This window comes from Castor canadensis, chromosome 9 (genome assembly GCF_047511655.1).
Source record: "Castor canadensis chromosome 9, mCasCan1.hap1v2, whole genome shotgun sequence".
NCBI lineage: Eukaryota > Metazoa > Chordata > Mammalia > Rodentia > Castoridae > Castor > Castor canadensis.
The window spans coordinates 107,269,305-107,285,457 of record NC_133394.1 but is presented as its reverse complement, the minus strand read 5'-3'; positions in this window follow the sequence as shown (position 1 = coordinate 107,285,457).

The window sequence follows — 16,153 nt, the reverse complement described above, 5'->3', positions numbered from 1 at the left end:
AACCCCAGTCCTACCAAAAGAAAAAAAAAAACTTTTAAAAATGGGTCCCTTCCATCTAATTTAAAGTATAATATATTTTATTTATAATTTATGTCCAATTCAATATCTTGATGAGTTTATATAAATAAAGAAAATGGTTTTACCATTAAATAAACCTACCTGAAAATACCTGTACTAGAAAATCAACCTGTAAGTCATCATTGTATATATGATCTTTATTTTTTAAAGAACTTAAAAAAGTAAATATTTTTTCTTTTACACATGAGGATTCTGATACTCAGAAATGTAATTTCTCAAGGCATCAAAGAAAAAAACGGAGCAAATTTCCTGTCTCTTTTGCAACCAAACTCTTCAGTCAGCTCCCTGCAAAAAAGTGAAGGATGCTTAGTTAAAGTCATCAATGCTCTGCTTTTGGACAAGACTAGATATAAAGCTATATGTTTGTATCTAAATTTATACAATTTGTCAGTAACCTTTGGATCTCTGTTCTTTCATCCAGTTTATCAGTTTCTTTGCATTGTGTGGTTTATCTTTCTCTCATTATCAAGCAATTTCTATTCATTAATATTTCATTCTTGAACTAAAGTGATGTTTGCAGTCCAATGGTCAGCCTAAGGTTACACTAACATCTTTTAGTTTAGCCTCACAAAGGCAGTCAAGCAAAACTTAATAAAAATTTTAAATAGTTTTTCATTTGGTTCTCAAACATTCACTTTCCATTAATGTTGCTAAGGAATTGCTTACTTGGTAAAGACTTTCTTCTTTTCTGATTTGTTTACCAATTCTTTTCCAATTTAGGGGATTCCTAGACTGAGAAAAAAGAACCTATTCTGTGCAGGAAATAAACACGGTTTCACCTAAAAATAGCTTTATTCTCATATGTACTCCAATAGCAACAAAGTTGGAAGAGAACCAAATCACCATGATTGGAGAAATTCTACTTGTTTTGTTGTCTGCAAACTCCCTGCAGAATTTCCAGTGACATACTCATTTTTCTTAAGTCACTTGGAACTTCAGTAGTTTCTGTGGTTCTCTTCTGGGGTTTTCTAAAAATGTTTATGAGAAACTAACAGTAGTAATAGAAAGATAATTTAAAATAATCAGTATCTTTATTCAGTTAGCATTCTGTTTCCAAAGTTTGCCCATAATACTTTCAGAGAACACATTCATCTTGTACCTGTGATAATGTTTGGTAATCATTGATTAGAGAAAGAAAGAAATCAAATACACCAGAGAAAAACTTAGAATGCTTCAGGAGGACCAAGCTTTTATTTGATGTAAGCCTGGAACACAAAATTTCTCATCTGATATAGAAATCTGAAAGAAAAGTGTAACTACAAGTTTTATATTACTGTATACAGAAAACAATCTGTTCTTTGGTAGAAACTAACCTTGTGTAAACACTTTAATAATGTAATTAGGAATTCAACAATGCTTCTGTATGTAATTCACAGTTCCAAATGTCTACAGCTCTGATTCTGACCTTTCAAAACCCCATTAAGCTATGTAAATACAGTACAAAGAAATGTGTACTGTGCATAAAGAGTATTCCAATGTCAACTAGACAAGGACGCATTGCCTCAATCTTGTCCCTGTGCTTACAAAGGCACTGCTGATGTGTTAATACATCCTTGATATTGATTTGTATGTGACAGAGCTACCATGGGACTCATGTCGTGGCCTTTCTGTTCAATGTGTGGCTTAAGGGTAAACTCTACTTAAATTATTCTGATATTTACAACAGATGCTACAAGCATGTTCAGTAGTTCAATGAAAATAATAATAACAAAAGATTTTTTGAAATGGAAAGAAATGTCTAGGATTCTACATTAAAAGTAATTAAAATTCTGCTAGAATACAGTTTGGTTAGCTTTTGAGGAATAATACACAACTCACTGAAGAAAATATAAATTACTTCAGTCCCACCAAGCCAAGAATATCTCTCTTAGCATTTTTGTGGGGTTGTTTTTGGTGGAACTGGCATTTGAACTCAGAGTCTTGCACTTGCTAGACATATACTCTACCACTTGAGTTACGCTGCCAGTTCTCCAGTAGCATATTGCTACTTACCATGTAAAATATCTCTTGAGCATATAGTATGTATATGCATATATGCTACTAATCATATAAATACGTATATATGATAAAAATAAATCAAGCACCAAACATGATTAGAAACTAGTTTTCAATTAACAAGATATTTGGTTTATATTTTATACCAAGAAATAAACTTCTAAAATATAATTTTGATGAATAGTTATTATTTGATTTTGTGTGTCATTCAAATAAAACTCCTTATCCTGCCTGAAGTCTTACAATGTTAAGCAATTATGTTAATCACCTTTCCATTGCAGTGAAAAAACACCTGGGAGAAATCAAGTTAAAGGAGGAATGATTTATTTTGGCTCATGGTTTCAGAGGGTTCAGCCCATGATCACTTGACCCTATCACTTTGGGACTTGGTGAGGCAGAATATCATGGCAGCATGGTGGGTCAGAACTGCTAATCCATGGCAGCCAGAAGTGCGGACAGGTGCAGAAGGGAGGGTACATCTCCAGCAACTTATTTCTTGCGTGTAGATCCCACATCCTATAGTCTCCATCACCTCCTAATAGTCCATTCATCTATGATTCCATAGATGGATAAATCCACTGATGAGATCTGAGCCCTTGTGAATCTATCTCTTCTGAACATTGTTGCACTGGGGACTAAGCCTTCAAAACATGATTCTTTGGGGAACATTACAGATCCAACCCATAACAATCATGAATTTAAAAAAGACAAAAGTAGAGTTTCTTAAGTTCTTGACAAAGAAAGATACTACTTATCCAAGTGAACTAATTTTCTTTTGTCTTAGTCTATTAAAGCTGATACAACAAAAATACCATAACAAAATGACTTAAGCAACAAGCGGTGATTTCTCACAGTTCTGGAAGCTATAAAGTAAAAAGTTAAAGTGATGACAGATTCCATGACTGGTGAAGAATCTCTCCCTGGATGAAAAATGATCATTATTTGTGAGGAAGCTTTTAGAGGGGCACTAATCCCACTCCTCATGATGTAATAACCTTGCCAAATCCTACCTTCTAGTATCATGAAGTAGTGGCGGGATTATCTCAATATATTAATTTGGTGGTGGGGAACAATAAAACATCCAGTCCATAGCACTATCTTAACAAATTACTATAAATGTAACAAGTTAGTTTCTGTGAGTCAGTAACATAACTTAGCTGGTCCTTTCTGTTTAGGGTCTGGCAAGCCTGAAATCAGAGTGCTGGCCAAGCTGCCTTCTCATCTGGAAATTTGATTCAAAAATGATCTGCTTCTAGTCTCACTAGGGATCTGTCAGAATTTGTCTCCTGTAGCTGCAGAGTCCAGGCCTCTACTTTTTTGGTGACCATCAGCAGAGGGTTCCTCTGATGTGTCACAGACACACATGTTCCCTGACACTTGATCCTCATAGCAGTTCAAAATACAGCAGCTCATCTTCATCCTCAAGGCTAGGAATAATGCAACACTCTGACTTCTCTGTCTTCATACTACTGGAGAAAATGTTCTGCCTTTAAAGAAATTACCTCACTAAGGCAGGCCCTACCAGAAGCCTTTTTTCTATACAATGTAACATGATCAGGAGAGTGAAATCTCACAGTATTCATAGGCTTCCTACACATTCATGGGGAAGAGATTACATAAAAAAAAGGGTTATTAAGGATAATCTTAGGAATTCTTTCTTAAACAAACACAAATGGGATTAGTTCATTCATTCAAATATATTTGATGCTTTACCTAAAACAAAAACAAAGCATATTTATTCATTAACATTTTGATTGGGTATCATATGGTTTTTCATAATAAATAATATATGTATCTAGTCTTGAATATTTTTAAATGAAGAAAAATTTATTATCTGAAATTAACACCATAATATGTATTTCCTTTTTTTACCCACAGTGGAGTTTTAAATTTTTGTTATTTTGTTATTGATATGTATTATATAAAATGTGATCTCCACAATCTTTGAAGAATTTATAATTGGCTGAGACGTATTTTTGGTTTGGGAAGAAATAAAGCTTCATAAATATTACATATATGTGTGGAGAGGAAATGAAATGAGCATAAACAATAGGAATTTGAGTTAATTTATTATAATAAAAATATAAAGCACGCTTTTTAATTACATAACTTAAGTTTGTCATATTCTTACAGCACGGCACACAGCACATCATTATGACTGCTGTGGTAGATTAAAACAAATGCCCCCGGCACCTGGCCAAGTACCTCCATTTTATTTGCTACAAGAGCCTCTATTTTATTTGCTTGCTCCTCATTCTTAGTGAGAAACTAAGACCTGTTTAACTCAACACCCTGTTCTCTGCTACAGTATTTGTGTAATTTTTTTGGTGTGTACTTTCTATTTTATCTCTTTGTGGTTTGATTTTTGTGAAAAATAAATAATAGTTTCATGTTTCCTTTGAGTATGCTCTCCTAAGAAACTACCACTAACTCTACTCATCTACAAACATTTTCTCTTTGTCAATATTCAATAACTAATTGACTGCTTTTTTGCAGGAAAACCATGTCCCTAGCCATACAATCTATCAAATTTTTTTCTATTTTCCAAAGAAAATATTTTTCCTTTTTCAGTGGTATGTCTAGCTACATTAATGATAACAGGACTGAAATGTCCATTTACTTCAACAGTTCAAGAATTCTGAAAATGATCAGGAAGTCTAAAAAAATTTTGCATTCTCACAAAGAATGTAATGTTAATAAGTGACTGGGGTGTGGTATACACTAGAGAATGCTTTATAATTTATGTTCTCAAGTCCAGATTATTATAGTTTATAGATACAATGACCCTTTGAAATGTTAAGGCTTTGAATCATCTGCATATTAGTATTAATACATAATAAATTATGAAAGAAATCCAAAGCATAAAATTGTGCTGGTATTCATAATGCAAAAATGAAACCTCCAGACTAACAATTATGGAGTCTAAAGAGTAAGCAATTAAAGTAGAGATGAGAGGACAGACAATTTTTACCTGTTATTTTAAGGTTAAATATCTTTATGAAGCACACCCTGGCTTGAGGATCCATGATCAAGTGCTTTATAAGGAAATGTTCCTGGGAATGCGAACATAGTGATGGGGAGCTGAAGAAGGACAAGGAGAAGGTTAAGTGGACAAGCCTTCAGTGGCCAAGTGCCAGAGCAGCTCAGCCTCAACACTACAGAGCTGCTATGGCCTACAAATTATGTCTGAGCATTGTCCTGAGGTAAGTAAGACAAGGAGGTTGGGTCTTACAGTCTCCACCTCCCAACATTCATTAGTTAAAAAATATTATCTAAAAGGTTAAAAAGTTATAGCAAAGTAGCTTCAAGCTGTTGAAAGGAATTCAAACAAAATGCTGACATCCACGCATGCAAATGTGGGTAAAAGGAGTAGTGGGAAATCTGGGTGAGGAATCAAAATGACCCACTGTAGTCCTAATTTATATACAAAATGGAAACTTAGCCAATTATAGCATAGTCATGATTAAGATTAGGCCTATAAAATATGAAATGTGTTCATATAGAATAAATCAATTTTCAATATCTACCAATATGTCATGGTTGAAATGAATATTTATATGCAGATTTTCATTCTGTTATGCTCTCCCTCACTCCCTCTCTCTGTCCTCCCTCTTTCCCCCTCCCCCATGTCTCTCTTTCTCTCTCAGCTGCAGTGCTTGTATATCCGCCAAAGACTCCAAAGGAAAGATATGATCAGTACATGATGAAATGATCTGGGAAAAATAAATCAGTAATGCTGTCATGAAAAAAGTCTATTAAATCATGGAATTGTTCACTGTGTTCTAGAGTTAAGGTATTTTGATAATTTTCAGCTTGAAATTGTTGTTGCTAAGTGAAGCATAGCATGACACCAGCAGAGAAGTGAGACTTGATATTGGCCAGAGGGATATGTGTTTCAGTTGCTTATTTGTGTTTACATTTTGAATTTAGCATGAATAACTGAGGGCTTAAATCACTGCGACCCCAACAGCTCTTGTGAATTTACATTGTACTCTCAGCTATATATGGATAATATGAGTACAAGAAATCTCTGATTCATTTTTGACATCCTGAGGAAATTTGAAAGAGATGTGAGTTTGGAAAGGTACATTCTGACATTGGAAAGAATAGACTGTGTATAGGAATGGCTCATTTACTTTAGTTGAAGGGGCAATTCTATCTAATTTAGTAATTTGTGAAAATTACTTAGGAATTTATTTTTCCCTTTATTGCTTCTTTCATTTAACTTACACAGACTCTTCATCCAGTCAGCCAGGCCATTCTGTTCTTTGCTTCACAGAATAGCTATAATTTCAGATAACAGAGAATAAGTATCTTTTTTTATCCTCTCTTTAAGTTTCTAATGTGTAGGTTTTAAGATACCAGAAAGAACACTTGACTGAGAAAAAGAAAAATGACCATGCAAAAAATAACATGAAAAAATATTGAATAAATGTGTAGACAGCAGAAATTAAATTGTTTTTAAATATAAAATATGATTAATAAAAAGATAATACAGAATTGAAGAGAGGTCCAGGAATCTAATATTATCATTTTGAATTATTTGAGTTCTTGAAGTTCCTAGCCACCAGAAATTATAGAAAAATATGAATGAAAATATTCTATTTGCTAAAATGACTACCCTTTTCAAAGTCAAATATTTACACACACACAAATGCACACTCACATATACACAAATGCACATGCACACTTAAACTTTGTATGCAACAGTTGAAGAATGCATATTATTTTTAAGTTCACGTGAAGTATGGTCACAAATCATGTGAAATATGATCACAAAATTCTTGTGCATGCATAGGAACCATACATAGACTTTAAACAAATTTGTGTGTGTCAGAGGTTACCCCCTATATTGCTATGGATTCATATGAAGTATCCCCCCAAAAGTCTCATGCATATAAGACTTGGTCCCCAGATGGTGGCCTAATTGAGTTGTGATTAGATCATGAAGCTGCTAACATCACAGATTAAGCCACTGATGAATTCACAGTTGAATAGAATACTTGTAGGTGGATCCTAGTTGAAGGAAATAGGTCATTGGGTGAGTCCTTGAAGGATATATCCTGTCCCTAGTCCCTTGCAAACTCTGTGCTTCCTTGATACCATAAAGTAAGTGGCTCCATTCTACACATGCTCCTTGCCATGATGTCCTGGCTTACCTCAGACCCATAACAATGGAATAAGAAACCACGGGCTGAAAAAAAGTGAACCAAAATAAATACTTTTTTTCTCTAACTTGTTTTTCTCAGATATTTTGATGGTTAATTCTATGTGTCAACTTAGCATATGTGGGCCATGGGGTGCCCACATATTTAGTCAAACATTATTCTAAGTGTGCCTCTAAGATTGTTTTTGGATGAGATTAATTTGAGTTAGTAGACAAAGTAAAGCAGATTACTCTTCCTAATAAGTTAAAGACTGGAGTAGAACAAAACGTCTGAACCTCCCATGAAGAAGCAGATATCTGTCCTCCCAACAGACTTTGAGTGAGTACATTAGCTTTTTCCTGCTCTCTACTTCGACTGAAGCATGAGCTCTTCCTGGGTCTCAAGGTAGTGGACCTTTGAACTAAAACTAACCAATTGGCATTTCTGCATCTCCTGTTTGTTAAATCATACTGCAGATCTTGGAACCTGATGTTCTCCATAATTGCATGACATATATGTAGGGGACACACACACATACGCACACACACATTTGCAGAAAAAGAAACATGTCAAAGTAATTCTTAAATTAAAGAAATGATAGTAGAAACTAATATAGGACTAGATGATGTAGGTAGTGTTACACAAAAAGCCCATCTTATTTGTGGATTTAGTACACATGGTTTTGACCAGGCACAATCATAAAAAAACTCCTATGCATGCATCATGGAAAAATGAATCAGGGATCCACAGTATTTGAGATAAAGAGTATGAAATAAGATCTCACTTTGGTGAGCAGTATTAATGTGTTTTATGGACAGTAATGTAGCCTATTCCAGGTGGTTTTAAGTTATGGATGCTCAGGCCTACTGTACATATGGTTTGGTAAGAACTAAACTCTGTGCATCCTCAGCATTCATGGCTTTTCCTCAATGGTGGTCTCCTTGGGACCATATGCTATCAGACAGACACCAAGGGTCTACTGTACATCAAAATTTGTGAAAGAACGGAGGAATTCCTGCCCTTCCCCCACCACAAAAATTCATCATGTTCCTCAAATAGCAATTTTGTGTTCCTATTTTTAATGACAACATTTTAGGTAATCAGCATATCTCCTCAATAATTGAATATTTGTTTCTAATTTTCATGGCTTTCTTTGGAAAAGACATTAATCATTAGCCATGCTCCTATGATGTCTTTACCCCTGAGTTGCTAAACTGATGCCAACAGATTGTACAGTCTACTTTATGCTTCTATTTCCCACTAGAATACAAGTTTCATGGTTATAAGCATTAAGGTTATGAATTATTCAACTTCTTTACCATAACACATAACAGGAACTACAAAATTCTTATTAAATTGTGAATTTTGAAGCTATAAATAGAAAACAATATTTTAAAATTCCTATGATGTAAAATATGATGAAACCAGTACCAATTTAGCACCCTAAGTTGTTGTATTTCAAAAGAAAAAGATGGAAAACTAATTAACTATATATCATACTTTTTCCAAGATGGCGACCAGGGTGCAGAAACAGATAGCATGAGCTCTGCAACTCCAAAACCTTGCTGAGATGCTGGAGCCACATTTGGCAGAAATAAAGCACCAACAAGAACCAAAACTCTGACACCCTAAACCCCTAGCCAGCAGAAAGCTTTGCCATGCCATGTTACACTGAGAAAACTTGTGGGCTCCCACCACTGGCCACCACTGCCAGCCCCAAACCTGCCTGGGAGACATTTGGCAGACCAAACAGGTGAGCACCACGCATCATGCAGATTTCCCCCAGCAACCCCCAAGATAAACCAGCACAGACCTAAGGTCAGACTGTGTCCCCCTCAAAAAAAAAAAAAAACTGAACAATAAACAATGAACTGTGTACTAGCACAGCACAGCAGAAGGGGTGGGATTGCTGAAAGTGCACCTGAGAAAGGGGGAGAGACAAGGAGCTAATCTCCATGAACTATCAGTAAACAAACACTGGAAAGGCAAGGAGGCCTAGAACAGACAGGGGATAAGCAACTCCCTGAAGCAGAGCAGGCAGTAGATTACAAAAGTCATCTCCTGTGCCAGAGAGCAACACCCAAAGTTAAACACCCTGAAAAACAGATAACCATCATTACACTGAGGGGCGGGGAGGGTGAGAGAACACTGACCCTGCCCTAGAGAATGGAGGCAAGGCAAAGAAACAAGCCCCCAGTAAACAAGCACAGCGAAAAGCCACCTCCAAAGTGGGACAATTAGTGGACTACAGGGCTGATCTCCTGAACCTGAGGACAGCATGCAAACTTAAACTGCCACACCTCACTGGGGCAGAAGTCAACCAAGCAGCTGCAGCTGAAAGACAGAAGAACATAATACTAGTCACAAGCCAATCACCTGGCGAGACTACAAAAGAGCTTCTGCTTATATGTCATCACCAGGACTGGAAGCTGGAGGAGTAACTCCAGAACTTAAACTAAGACTGAAATTCTATTGTTCTTGAACCTGGAGTTTTGTTTGTTTGTTTGTTTTTTGTCTGTTTGTTTTAGTTTGGTTTTTTGTTTTGTTTTTTGCTTGTCTATTCATTTCTCCCTGTTAATTTCTTTGCTTTTTTTCTTTTGTTATTATTATTAGTTTTGCTGTTATGGGCTTTCTATTTTTATTTTTATTCCTATTATTCTTTTTCTTTTCTTTTTCTCTTTCTATACTATCAACTTTACCATCATCATCCTCTCATCCGTACTCTCACTCCCTCTACTCTCCCTCCTTCTCTTGAGCTGAAACCCATTGCTCCCTTCTCCAAAATTCATTCAGTGCCTTCTCATCCACTCTCTCCCTACAGCCTTTACCTTCCCCTCTCATTCTCCCCCAACCTACAACCAAACTACCTTCCTTCCTTCACATTCATTACCCACTGAATAACCTACTATACCAACTTTACACAACCCCAAAACCCTGCAATTCCTAACAAAAACCCTGTCTTCTACAACAACAGAAATACATCAAAACACACATAAAGAATCACAAATACACCAGTCCCCACACTGCTTTCCTCACTCCCAAACTCCCCCTTTAGTGCCACCCTATCCAACTCCCCAAATTTCTATAGCTACCATAACAAACATTAATTCCCCAACTCTCACTGCTTATAGATATTACCACCAAGGGGTCTTCTGTATAACACATAAACTACTGGTTGGGTAACTACCTGTGAGTTACTTAATACTAAATTACACCCAAACCAGGCAGAGAAATAGCCTTAGCTAAAACCCAAGACAGCCACAAAACAAAAACTAAATCAAGGGAAAGAAAACATGTGACTGAAACCAAGAACTATACTATCAAGAAAATAGTTGCACAGTACCAAGTGGAGCAGTGGGAAGAAGAAAAAGGAATAGAAACCATTTTTTCCCAAAAAATAATTTAATACAGGATTCAGAGGGAAAAGAAGAAAACAGATACCCAGTTCGGGACTCCAACAAAACAAAGATAAATGATACCACAGAACACAATGATGTCCACAAAAACATCCTCAAAGAAGAAATCCTACAAATAATCACTGAGAATTTCAAGGAGTTGATACTAGAAACTGTTAACCAAAATGTACATGAGGCACTCAAGAAATTTCAAGACACCAAAAATAAAGAATATGAGAAGACACACAAAAAAATTAATGAACTCCTAGAGCCCTAAATAAACACCAAAGTGAAACAGCAACACTATAGAGAGATAAATGAATTAAACATGAAAATAGACAATATTAAAGAGAAAGTGATCCATGATATGGAAAACCTCAGAAAAAAGAATGAAAAAGAAACAGAAAACACAGTAGAAGTCCACTCCAGCAGACTAGAACAAGCAGAAGACAGAATCTCTGAACTTGAAGACAAATGGAAATTTTTTTTAAAAACTGAAGAACTGTTAGTCAAACAACTCAAGACCTAAAAAGGAATATGGAAGAACTCACCAAATCCATCAAAAGACAAAACCTGAGAATCATGGGCATTTAAGAAGAAGAGGTCCAATCAAAAGGGATTTGTAATATATTCAACAAAATAATAACAGAAAATTTCCCAAATCTAAAGAAAGTTATGCCCATTCAAGTACAGGAAGCCTCCAGGACACCAAACAAACTTGACCAAAATAGAACTTCCCCACAACATATTACCATTAAAACAACAAGCACAGAGAATAGAGAAAGACTATTGAAGGCTGTAAGAGAGAAAACTCAAATAACATACAAAGGTAAAGCCATCAAAATCACAGCAGATTTCTTAACAGAAACCTTAAAAGCAAGAAGGCATAGAGTGAATATTCCAAGCACTGAATGAAAATAACTTCAACCCTAGGATACTCTACTCAGAAAGACTATCTTTCAAAATTGATGGAGCAATAAAAATCTTCCACGAGAATCAAAAACTAAAACAATGTATGACCACCAAACCACCACTACAAAAGATTCTCCAAGAAATTCTGTATACAGAAAATGAAAGCAAACAAAAACACAAGAGGACAGGCAGTATCAAACCACAAGAGAAGACAAGGAATTGGAGCGTAACATTGATTCAGCTGCACACAAACAAACCCTTAAACAACAAAAACAACTAAATGACAGGAATCACCATCACCACATACCTATCAATACTAACACTGAATGTTAATGGACTTAATTCCCCCATCAAAAGACACCAATTGGCAAACTGGATTAAAAAGGAAGATCCAGCAATTTGTTTACAAGAGATCCACCTCATTGACAGAAACAAACTTTGGTTTTGGGTAAAAGGCTGGAAGAACTTTTACCAAGCCAATGGCTCACAAAAACAGGCAGGAGTAGCAATACTTACCTCAGACAAAGTAGACATCAAACTTACATTGATCAAACAAGATGAAAAAGGACACTCCATACTAATGAAAGGATAAATACACCAAAAGGAAATAACAATTATCAACCAATATGCACCCAATATCACTGTACCCAATTTTATCAAACATGCTCTGAAGGACCTAAAAACAGATATAGACTCCAACACAGTAGTAGTGTGACACTGTAATACTTCCCTATCACAAAAAAAAATAGGTCATCAAAACAAAAATCAATAAAGAAATTCTAGAACTAAATCACACCATAGATCAAATGGACCTAGGTCATGTCTACAGAATATTTCATCCAACTTCTGCACAATATACATTCTTCTAAGCAGCCCATGGAACTTTCTCCAAAATTGATCATATCCTATGGCACATAGCAAGCCTCAGCAAATATAAGAAAATAGAAATAATCCCATGCATTCTATCTGACCACAATGCATTAAAACTAGAAATCAACAACAAAAAAGAAGAGCAGAAAATATGCAAACAATTGGAAGCTTAAAACACACTGTTCAATGATCAATGGGTCATCAATGAAATAAGGTGTTTGGAAGTTAATGAAAATGAAAATATGACCTACCAGAACCTATGGGCACAGCAAAGGCAGTCTTAAGAGGAAAGTTTATAGCCATAGTGCATATATTAAAAGGACAGAAAGATCTCAAATTAATGATCTAATGCTACTTCTCAAACTCCTAGAAAGACAAGAACAAGCAAATCCCAAAACAAGCAAAAGGAGAGAAATAATTTTTAAAAAGGCCAAAATTAATGAAATAGAGACAAAAAAATGTAAAGAATCAACATAACAAAAAGCTGTTTCTTTTAAAATAAACAAGATTGATTAACAGAACCAAGAGTATAGTAACCACCTAAATAAATCTATAACATGAAATAAAATTGAAGCAGCAATAAAGACTCTCTCAAAAAAGAAAAGTCCATGACCTGATGGATTCTCTGCTGAATTCTATCAGACTTTTTAAGAAGAACTAACACCAACTCTCCTTAAACTTTTCCACAAAGTAAAAAGTGAAGGAAACTGCCTAACTCATTCTATGAAGCCAGTATTATACTCACCCCAAAGCCAGACAAAGACATATCCAAAAAAGAGAACAATAGGCCAATCTCCTTAATGAACATTGAGGCAAAAATCCTCAATAAAACAATGGCAAACTGAATCCAACAACATATCAGAAAGATCATTCACCACAGCCAAGTCAACTTCATCCCAGGGATGCAGGAGTGGTTCAACATATACAAATCTATAAGCATAATATAGCACAATAATAGAAGCAAAGACAAAAACTACTTGAACATCTCAATAGATGCAGAAAAAGCCTTTGATAAGATTCTACACCACTCCATAATAATAGCTCTAAGAAAACTGGGAAAAGAAGGAATGTACCTAACATTATAAAGGCTATATATGATAAATCGATAGCCAACATTATACTTAATGGAGAGAAACTGAAACTATTTCCCCTAAAATCAGGAATAAGGCAAGTGTTCCCACTATCCCCACTCCTTTTCAACATAGTCATGGAATTCCTAGACAGAGCAATAAGGCAAGAAGAAGAAATAAAAGAAATACAAATAGGTAAAGAAACTGTCAAAATATCCCTATTTGCAAACATCCTGATCCTATACCTCAAAAACCCAAAAAACTCTACCCAAAAACTCCTAGACACCATAACCAGTTTCAGCAAGGTGGCAAGATACAAAATCAAATCATTAGTTTTTCTATACACCAACAATGAACAAATTGAGAAAAAATATATGAAACAGTTCCATTTACAATAGTCTCAAAAAAAATCAAATACCTAACAGTAAACTTAACAAAGGATGTGAACAATCTCTACAAGGAGAACTACAAAACCTCTGAAGAAAGAGACTGAGGAAGACTACAGAAGGTGGAAAGATCTCCTGAGCTCATGGATTGGTAAAATCAACATAGTAAAAATGGCTACACTACAAAAAGGAATTCCCATCAAAATCCCAATGTCATTCATCACAGAGATGGAAAAATCTACCCTAAAGTTCACTCGGAAACACAAGAGACCGCGAATATCCAAGGCAATTCGCAGCAGAAAGAGCAATGTTAGAGTTATCACAATACACAACTTCAAACTATATTACAAAGCAGTAGCAATAAAAACAGCATGGTACTGGCACAAGAACAGAAATGAAGACAAGTGGAACAGAATAGAGGACCCAGATATGAATCCACACAACTATACCCCTTCATTTTTGACAAGGCAAATAGTCTCTTCAACAAATATTGCTGGGAAAAGTGGTTATCTTCCTGAAGAAAACTGAAACTAGATCCATGCCTATCACCCTATACTATTATCAACTCAAAATGGATCAAGGACCTTAATATCAGACCCAAAACTCTGAAGCTAGTACAGAAAAGAGCAGGGAATACTGTGGAAACAATAAGTATAAGCAATGACTTCCTCAATAGAACCCCAGAAGCTCAGCAACTGAAGAAAGGATATACAAATGGGACTACATGAAATTAAAAAGTTTCTGTACAACAAAAGAAATGGTCTGTAAACTGAAGAGACCACCCACAGAGTGGGAAAAACTGTTTGCTAGCTATACATCAGACAAAGGACTGATAACCAGAATATACAGGGAGCTCAAAAAAACTAAACTCCCCCAAAATCAATGAACCAATAAAGAAATGAGCAACTGAACTAAACAGAACTTTCTCAAAAGAAGAAATCCAAATGGCCAAAAAATGCATGAAAAAATGCTCACCATCTCTGGCCATAAAGGAAATGCAAATCAAAACCACACTAAGATTTCATCTCACCCCTGTTAGAATAGCCACCATCAAAAACACCACCAACAGCAGATTTCGGCAAGGATGTAGGGAAAAAGGAAATCTCCTACACTGCTGGTGGGAATGCAAGCTAATACAACCTCCCTGAAAACAATATGGAGCCTTCTTAAAAAACTAAACATAGATCTGCTGTATGATCTAGCAATCCCACTCCTAGGGATATACCCAAAGGAATGCAACTCAGGTTACTTCAGAGGTACTTGCACACCCATGTTTCTTGCACCACTATTCACAATAGCCAAGTTATGGAAACAGCCAAGATGCCCACTACTGACAAATGGATGAAGACAATGTGGTATTTACACACAATGGAATTTTACTTAGCCATGAAGAAGAATGAAATCTTATCATTCGCAAGTAAATGGATGGAACTGGAGAACATCATTTTAAGCAAAGTTAGCAGGCTCAGAAGGCCAAAAATTGTATGTTCTTCCTCATATGTGGATTATAGACTTAAAATAAATGCAGTAATATTATTGGACATGGGTCACATGCTAAGGGGAGAACACATAGAAGAGGAATAGGAAAAGGTAGAAAATCCAAAACTTGAAGGTGTGTGATATACCCACTGTAGAGGAGGGAATAAAGTAATCTTAAAATGTGGACAGAGGCCACTATGGGAAGGTGACGGGGAGGTAGTGAAGAGTTCTGGTAGAGATGAATCAGTTCGGGTTGTAATACACTTGTGCATGGAAGCAATGCTAGGAATCTCTCTGTTTAGCAATCCTTATCTCAAACTAGCAGAAACACTATGTCTTTCTTATTATTGCTTATGTCTTCTCTTCAACAAAATTGGAGAAAAGGGCAGAACAGGTTCTAACTGGAAGTGAGGGGGATGGAGGGAGAGGGAGGGGGGAGGGGGTGGGGGGGAGAAATGACCCAAACAATGTATGCACATATGAATAAATGAAATATATATATTGTACATATTTGTATATATCAAATATATATAGTAAATTAGTGATAAAACAGCAAAGAAAGTAGAAAAATATAATAAAGATAAGAACAGATAAAGGATCTAGAATTGAAGATAAAATCAAGTCATAAGTAGGATATTTGAAACAGGAATGTCTGATGAAGATAATAGGAGAAAAAGCAACCAAGAAACAACATTAGTGGAAAAAAAAGAAGCTACACATAACAGCAGAGGATATGAAGACAGCAAAATAACCTGAACAACCTGATGACAATTCATTGGAAAGATTAAATGAAATTAGCAGAATCCTAGAAAATTAAAACT